Source organism: Cicer arietinum, chromosome 4 (assembly GCF_000331145.2).
Source record: "Cicer arietinum cultivar CDC Frontier isolate Library 1 chromosome 4, Cicar.CDCFrontier_v2.0, whole genome shotgun sequence".
Taxonomy (NCBI): domain Eukaryota; kingdom Viridiplantae; phylum Streptophyta; class Magnoliopsida; order Fabales; family Fabaceae; genus Cicer; species Cicer arietinum.
In genome coordinates, this window is record NC_021163.2 from 49759162 (window position 1) to 49768894 (window position 9733).

Sequence of the window (9733 nt, forward strand, 5' to 3'; positions counted from 1 at the left end):
TAGCTTCAAACTTTTAGTGCTAGCTACAATACGGACCCTAATATTGTCCAAATGATGGATGCTACATACATTTTCAATAAAATATGTGCCTCATTATAGTACAATTCAATCTCAACATCTTCATTATGATAATGATCTTGATGATTTATGGATGGTCGATGCATCATTTCATTGATATTTTTATTGGTTTTATGGTTGTAAACATTACATTTTGGTGAATTTTTTGGGTGTAGACTTTAATACTATCAGTTTATGAAACATCATACACTTGAGTTTTGATTTATGTATGGATGTGACTTTTGAGACACTTGCATTTCTTTTATGCTAATCATAAATACATTCATCTTTGTTTTGATGGGTTTTTTGGTTGAAATTTTATAAATGAGAAATTATGGATGCCACCATATTTATTGAGAATTTCTGGATTTGATGTATATGGAAGCCAAAAAGATCATGAATATCTAAAAAAGATTAGAGTCAGTTAATCTGACGCTAAAGCATACCAAGGATTTTATTTAAGTGAGAAGTTAGTTTTCATTCATAAAGGGCAAACGTTATTGTTAGTGTTTTCTAAACATACGCTAAGTAGAACCTAAAATAAAAACAGAATCATTACATAGTGTCTATCAAAGTTGAAATTAAATGAAGGCACATAATGCCTGTCATTTATGTAAGTTCAATGTGACACGTTAGCATATGCTTAGCAGATGCTATATTAGAGTCTGTTAGACGCAACTACTTTGCTTTGAGTCCCCCACTGTCCGCCACGACACAAACGCTAGATCGACGCTAACACGATTTTATCGTGCGCTTTTGGTCGATGCTACCACTGACTTTTGTTGTAGTGGTTAATAAATTAATAACAATCTCTATGAAGAGTTTAAATTATATGTCTCACAGAAATTAAATCCTTCATGGATTTTCATATAATTATCACTATCATGTGAGCTACTTGAATTCATTTTAACACATATTTCATATAAATTGTGTTTTTCTTGACTACTAAACTTAATCAAGTATGAAAAGTTCATGAGTTCACTTTAGGTGAATATATCTCTTAAAAATATATGATAGACTTTTACCAATACTCTTGAATATATGTACTTCACCATTCTCAATAATTTTTTCGCACGAAAAATAATCATAGCTATTTAGCTTCACATCTGCTAGTGTGTAAACTGAAAGTCCAAAAACCTTTCTCACTACAATGCGAGTTTAATTTCAGTTCAATTGCTTCTTTCTTACTTTTATAGCATTTCTTTGTCTTTAATCTTTAATAGACTTTAGTTCATGATCTTCATTGTCATTGTCACATATAACACTATATTATATGCAAAGATATTGTCAATGATGATTTCATTTTGGTTCCAACATATTCCATTCATAGCATACTTTTTTGAGATCTCTTTATTTTCACAAGTTTTAAATATATGATCTGTTATTTAAGAAATAAAAATGAATTACATCAAATTACTCTTTTTGGGTTTTCATATCCTCACTTGGGTGGTCTTTCTTTTTAGCTCATTTCCTTATTTGTTGATTTTTATCTCTGCAACTGAAAAATAAATCAAGTTTCATGCATGTGTATTCATTTACAATGATACATTATCAATAGGGATAGTAATTTTGATTGAAGCATTAACAATGATAATTGATTTTCTAAACTTTACAAATGAGTTATCTTTTGAACTTTTGTTTCACAATAGTTTGTAGGAGGATCAAAATGAGATAGTAATATATTCAAATAATCATTTTCAGCAACTTATTTTCTCCTCATAATATTAGAAACACTAATTGATCAACTGATAATCAACAAACTCATTTGTAAATAACTCTACAATTTGTTGGCTCAATATATTCTATTACAAATGGAATTTTCATATAAATATGTATTCTCAATATTCTATTGTGACTCCTCTTAATGCATTATATTGGAGCAATTAAAACATACACAACACATTCACACATTCTATTAGATGAGAAATATTAGGTTATCAACCTAAAATTGATTGTAAATTAAGGAAAAGACTATAGTAACTTATTGGCTTTGATGTGAATCAATATCTAAGCATACATAAGTAAATGTCCCCAAAATAGAATTTAGAAGTTATGATCTCATAAGTATTTATTATACAATTAACTTTAGCATCCAAATAATGAATCTTCAAATTCATTTTTGCCTATGGACATACATTACATGAGGTTGTCTATATCAAATTCAATAAACATTCAATATTTTTCAAATTATTTCTAGATAATTATGAAAGTGGTCGTAACAATCTCATAAATTTCTGGTTGTGAGTGTTGGTGGAATGACCTCTATCCTTAGGAAGTTGTACACAATATTATTAACTAGATTATCCAATTCCTTCCTAAGTGATGAACTTAATATTAAAACCAACTTGTTTAATATTAATTCCAATTTAACAATAATAGATTCAAAATTTATTCAAAACTGAGATTCAAGAACACATGTATTATCAAGATAAAGAGTATAGAGATAGAGAAGTGTGCACCATGAATTTTTATACTGGTTCGACTATCAATTCGATAGTCTACATCCAATCCCGAAATCACTTACTGATTCCAGCCTTTACTAGAAATGATTTGAGTATGTTTACAGACTTTCCAGCACTTCAATGCCTATACATCTAACTCAACATCAATCTACAACAACAACCAATCTATCCTCAAGAACTAATCACCAACCTCTAGCAAGATCAGATTGAGATCTCTTTTAGATGATCACACACTCTAAAAGATGACCACCAGTTTCACAATACTGGATTTCCAATAACAACCAATCTATCCTTAAGAACTAATCATCAAGCTCTAGCAAGATCAGATTGAGATCTCTTTTAAATGATCACACACACTCTAAAAGATGACCACCAGTTTCACAATACTGGATTTCCACACACTTTCTTTTACATGGTTCTTTCAAAAAGACTAAAACACTTGATTCAATCACAATGAATTCTCACACTAAGTATTTGCCAATAATGTTTGTGAGTTGCAATAATTTGTCTCAAAGTGTATTTTTCGAAAAGCTTGTGAAGTTTTTTTTGGTTCTTTCCATATATTCTATATATTCTAAAATATTGTGATTGATTCAGTTTATATAGTTTTAGAAAAACTTTAGACAAATCGATTTCCCAATCGATTTTATTAATGCGTATTACCAGATCAATCGATTTCCTAATCGATTTTGCGTTTCTTGTTTTTCTTGAAATTCTTGAAATAGATGAACTAATCGATGTTTTTAATGCATATATCAGAAACTGATACTCAGTTAATATCAGAGTCGATTGAATAATCGATTATAATTGTTTTGTTCAAAATGCGAGATCAAACAATCGATTACTCAGTCGATTCACTTTCACTAACATAATCGATTTGACAATGGGCTAATTTCTCCCTGTAACTCAAACACTTAATCAAATCGATTTGCCAATCGACTGATTTGTCCCTGTAACTCAGACATTTAATCAAATTGATTTGCCAAACGACTGATTTGTCCCGGTAACTCAGACATTTAATCAAATCGATTTGCCAATCGACGGATTTGTCCCTATAACTCAGGTATTTAATTAAAATCGATGTGCCAATCGATTATGAAATATGTTTTTGATAAATGATGAACTAATTCATTTATGCAATCGATTATCCAATCGATTTCTTTTAATCATAGAACACAGGTTTGATAAAAACATTTAAGTAATCGATTTGCTAATCGATTAACTCAGTGAAAACTTTGTTCTATGAATCAGAAAATCGATTAACCAATTGATTAGTAGAAAGCTTGTAACTTAAGAAAAGTATATCAATCGATTGTCCAATCGATTTCTTTTAATCATAGAACACAGGTCTGATAAAAATATTTAAGTAATCAATTTGCTAATCGATTAACTCGGTGAAAACTTGGTTCTATGAATCAGAAAATCGGTTAATCAATTGATTTACCAATTGATTGATTAACATACTTATTTTATGATTTCAGTTTTAATTGACAAATATTAGATGTGTGAAATCATAATGATGAATCTAACTAATAAACACTATGAACAATAGACACATTTACACATAATCTTCAAGCCTTGTATGATATGATCAATCTTTGCTTGATTGCTTGAGATCCAAGATTTGTCCAAGTGTAGTGTTTGATTCTTTCCTGAAATATATCTCAACTCAAACTATTAGATTAATCATATGATGCATATACATTGTATGTTTGGAAGTTATATCAAAATCATAGTCAAGGAGGCATATATCTTACAGTGAGTTGACAACAAACATACACGAAACTATTTAGTTTAGAGTTAAATATGTTTTCAATCCCTTTAAAATTATGACCTTTCAAATTTAGTGTCTAAAGAAAATGTATCCACTTTTAGTTGCTATTTTGATTTATAGGGACTTAAAGTATCAATTTTCTACAAAAACTTTTTAAAGTAGAGATTAAAAGTGAATAAAAAATTTTAGAGACAAACAAGTTGAGAATTTTTATAAGGACTACAAACTTATTTAGTTATTTAGTTAATATATCAATGAAAGTCATAAAATATCAATGATCCACGTGATCATTATATTGATTTACAAATACCATACTTTCTAGAAATGTGAGAAACGGATTCACTCAAATTGTCAACTTCTTTTAAACATTAGAGATACACAAAAGTTATGTAATTAAAGAATCTTATATTTATTGAATATATATTCACATATATTGGTAACCTTTTATTTTCTTCACATCTTAACCGATTTGGTATGACTCAATTAGTCTTGCCAACAACTAACTTAACATGATATGTAAACTTCATGTTAACAATAAGGCAAACACTAACCTATGTCCTAAAGACACACTTTAAAGTGTTAAATGTACAAATTTTATGTTGGAACTTGTTTAACCAACTCATTCAAAATTTAAAAAGTGTTTTTTTATCAACAACAAAAAATTCTACTTTTGAAATCTTTAAAATGTAGCCATAGGGCACATGTTAGCAAGACCTTACAATAATATGCTATAAAATTTATGATCCAAATTATCAATAAAATTTATCTCCAAAATATGAATATATTTAAAATATATGTTATACAAAAGATCAAGAATAAATAAACATTTTTCATAAAAAAATATTCATATTTCACATGTAAGATTTCGGAGACAAATATTTATATTTGGCTTTGTTCAAATCTACTCACAATGCTTTAGTAAGATTTTGACATACAACAAGTATGACAAATATAATTTTTACTTTTACAATATCCAGACAACAATAAAAAAAGTTAAAACATCAAACGGTGTGATTTTTCTTTTTTTTTTCTTCTGTCAAATTATTATTTAGAATTCCAAAAATAAGTAGGAAGAAAAGTAACACTTCAAAAATAATTGTTGAGACAAAATCTCTCTAATGGTTTTAATGATAACAAATTATTTAAAAGATTATGATTGTGGTTAATGGCTAATCTATGCTTTTGAGTGAATTCTTATAAGAAAACAGGTTAATCATCAATAAAACAAAAAGGAGAAAAATCTGTTTCAAATTTGAAAGGTTGGAATACGAGAGGATGACCTCGTAAAGAGGATGAAGCTTCAAAATTGCAAAAATCTCATCCTCACTGAAACAAATGTATTTTTTATTCATTAAGGTATTAAAGAATAAATAAATAAAACATTTGATATAAAGAAGTCAGAAGGCAAAATGAATAGGTACGAGGTTGGATTGTACTAGGTTGGAGGACGGTTCTATAAGTCCACATCATTCCCAAATGTTGAAAGGAGACCTATATATCATTCTTGTATGATTGAAAACGATGTAGAGTCAATCTATAGAAAGGCAACAACAAACAATCCAAAAATAGATGTCCTACATGAATTGAAGAATGAGAAAAGAAAAGGACAACTCAAGACCAAGTTCCAAGGAGTTTGATCCTCCTGCTCGGGGATGGACTGGATCTGTCCAAGGACAGCTGGATGGAAATTATGTAAATATGATGAAAGACCTTGGACATAGTTCTAGTGATATTTAGTTACATCAATTGGTATTAAAACAAGGTTCTCTAGAAAATTACATCTAACAGTGTAAGAGAAAAAGACCCAAAAAGAAAAATGTCAAAAGCTAAGTATATTCTTGAAGGAGGATCATCCAGCTGACCTCCCTACTTTGATGGCACAGATTACTACCACTGGAAAGGTAAGATGAGACTATTTCTCATATCACAAGATAACAACATATGGTCTGTGGTTGAAAACGGGGATCACGTCATCAGAACCAACAACACAGACGCAACCTCCGATGAGAAACCTCAAGCACAGTGAACGGCAGATGAAAACGCTTAGGTACTCCTAAACTCTAAAGCTCATTTATTTCTAACATGTGCTTTGAACAGGGAAGAATGTGACATAGTTGAAGAATACAAAAATGTTAAGGAACTCTGGGACACTCTAAGGATCCATCATGAAAGATCAAGTCGTGTAAAAGAAGCAAGGATTGACATGGGAGTAAGAGACTTCGAATTATTTGAAATAAAGGAGGAGGAAACCATTGATGAAATGTTCTCAAGATTAACAATCATTTTAAACAACTTGAGATCTCTTGGAAAGGTATACTCCATTCAAGAAATGATAAGAATAATCCTAAGAAGTTTACCAAAAGAATGGGGGCCAATGGTGACTGCCATTATAGAAGCAAGAGACTTGACCAACATGAAATTAGAAGATTTAGTTGGAACTCTAAGAGCTCATGAACCATTATTGCTGACAAACAAACCAAGCAAAAAAGGAAAAATGATTGCTCTAAAAACAAGTCAAATAGAAAGTCCATCCTCTAAGAAGACTGAAGATGCCATGAAAAAGGAAAGCTCAGAGTATCCTCTATCTGAGAAAGAGGATGAACTCGGTCTGATTTTCAGAAGAATTCAGAGAATGATAAATCGAAGAGGACATGATAGAAGATCTCCTCAAAAAGAAAAACTGAAAAAGTCAGATAACTTGTTTTGGATGCAATAAGATGGGAAACTACAAAACACTCAAGAAGATTTTCCTACAAAAATAAATCGATGATGATTACTTGGGATGACTGTGACGAGTCATCCTCTGAGCAAGAGAAGGAAGGAGAGGTCAACCTCTGTCTCATGGCAAAATCAGAAACGGAAAAGGTAATTATTTCAGAACTGTGTCCTACTTGTGAAAAGTTAGAAATTGAATTCGACAATCTTTTAAATGACTCAAACACTTTATCTCATAAATGTGGTTTTCTCAAAAATCAACTTTATGAAATAAAGAAACTCAATGAGGAACTTCAAACTAAGAATGAGAAGTATGAAAAAATCATTCTAGATTTGCAGTTATCTCATGAGAAATTACCTGAGCAACAAACACTTTTAAATGAAAAGAATGTCAAAATTCATCCTCTAGAAGAGGACACAGAAAATGAAATCTGGAAAATAGAGGTTGAAGAACTACAAAATGACATTACCAACTTTGTTAAATCTACTGAAACATTTCAAAAGATAATGGGATCTCAATCTGAAATCTTTGACAAAGCTGGTATTGGATTTAAAAGTTCTCAAAAACAAAAATTATATGAAAATTTTGTCTTGCCTAAAAAACAAGAGGATATGCCAAAATGCACTTTTTGCAAAAAAATTAGGCATACTTTCAAAAATTGTCATGCTAAGATGAAAGCTGACAACATAACGAAAGGATGTTCATTCTGTGGTAAAAATAGGCACCATGATTCTATTTGTTATCACAAAAGGAAAATCCTCACAAGAGGAAAAACTAACCAACAAGGACTCAATGATATATGGGTACCTAAGTTGCTTTTAAACTCTAACACAAGTTTATCCTCTGATCAACAAAAGAAATCCTTGTTACTTGGATAGTGGCTGCTCAAGGCATATGACAGGGGATAAGCATTGCTTTATTTCTTTGGAGATAAAGGATGGAGGATCAGTCACGTTTGGTAACAATGAGCTCAAATAAAAGGTACAGGTATTATTGGTAAAAATAATTATGCTAAAATTGAAAATGTTTAGTATGTGGATGGTTTAAAACATAACTTACTAAGTATTAGTCAATTATGTGATAGTGGATTTGAAGTTATTTTTAAGCCTACTCTATGCGAGGTTAAACATTCATCCTTGGGTAGAGTTTTCTTCTTCAGTTTTAGAAAAAAGAATTTATATGAACTATATCTGGATGATTTACCTACTGAATCTTGTTTTGTATCCATTGATATAGATAAATGGATTTGGCACAAAAGAGCTGGCCATACAAGCTTAAATACTATTTCTAAACTATCAAAGTTAGAATTAGTTAAAGGTCTTCCAAAAATTAATTTTGAGAAAGACAAAATATGTGAAGCTTGTGTCAAAGGAAAACAAGTTAAAAGTAGTTTTCACTCTAAAAATATTGTTTCAACAAATCATCCTCTTGAACTTATTCATATTGACCTCTTTGGTCCTATCAAAACTCCAAGTCTTAGTGGAAAAAAGTATGGTTTTGTAATTGTTGATGATTTCTCTCGTTTTACATAAGTTTTATTTTTAAAACACAGAGATGAAGCTTTTGAGGCACTCCACCATTTTTGCAAACAGATTCAAAATGAAAAAGATCAAAAATTGTCTCGGTGAGAAGTGACTATAGAGGTGAATTCGAAAATGAATCCTTCAAAAATCTTTTTGAAGAAAATGGTATTTCTCACAATTTTTCTTGCTCAAGAACTCCCCAACAAAATAGAGTTGTTGAAAGGAAAAATAGAACTTAACAAAAAAATGGCTAGAACTATTTTAAATGAAGTCAACATTGAAAAATACTTTTTGGCCGAAGCTATTAACACTGCTTGTTATGTTCCAAATCGTGCATCCATTAGAAAAATTATAAACAAAACTCCATATGAACTATGGAAGGGCCGAAAACCAAATATTTCCTATTTTCATATATTTGGATGTTATTGCTATATTCTAAATAATAAAGAAAATTTGGGAAAGTTTGACCTAAAATCTGATAAAGGTATTTTTCTGGGTTACTCCACATCATCAAAAGGTTATAGAATATATAATCTTAAGACTCAAACTATGGAGGAATCCATGCATGTTATTTTTAATGAGTTTGATGACTTGTATTTAGAAAATATGAACAAATGTGAAGAAGATGAACACTCAACCTCTCAAGCACCCAGTCCAAATGAAGAGGATGATTCTGATCCATCCTCTCAGCAACCTCCAAGAGGATGGAAAATTGTCACGCATCATCCTCCTGATCTAATCCTTGGGAATATTGCCGATGGTGTGAGAACCAGAAATTCTCTAAGGGAAAATACTATCAACATGACCATGATATCACAAGTTGAACCCAAAACAATTAATCAAGCAATTGGTGAAAAATCATGGGTTGAAGCTATGATGGGGGAGCTATCACAGTTTGAAAGAAACAAAGTGTGGAACTTGTGCCCCGTCCTCTGGAAAAATCCATCATTGGAACCAACAAGAAGGAATTGATTATGATGAAACATTTGCACCCATAGCAAGACTTGAAGCAATAAGAATCCTCTTAGCTTATGCTACTCATAAAGGTATCAAACTATTCCAAATGGATGTCAAAAGTGCCTTTTTGAATGGGTTCTTAAACGAGGAGGTATATGTTCACCAACCTCCTGGGTTTGAGGATGAAAAGAAGCCTAATCATGTGTTCAAACTCTCAAAAGCTCTGTATGGGTTAAAGCAAGCT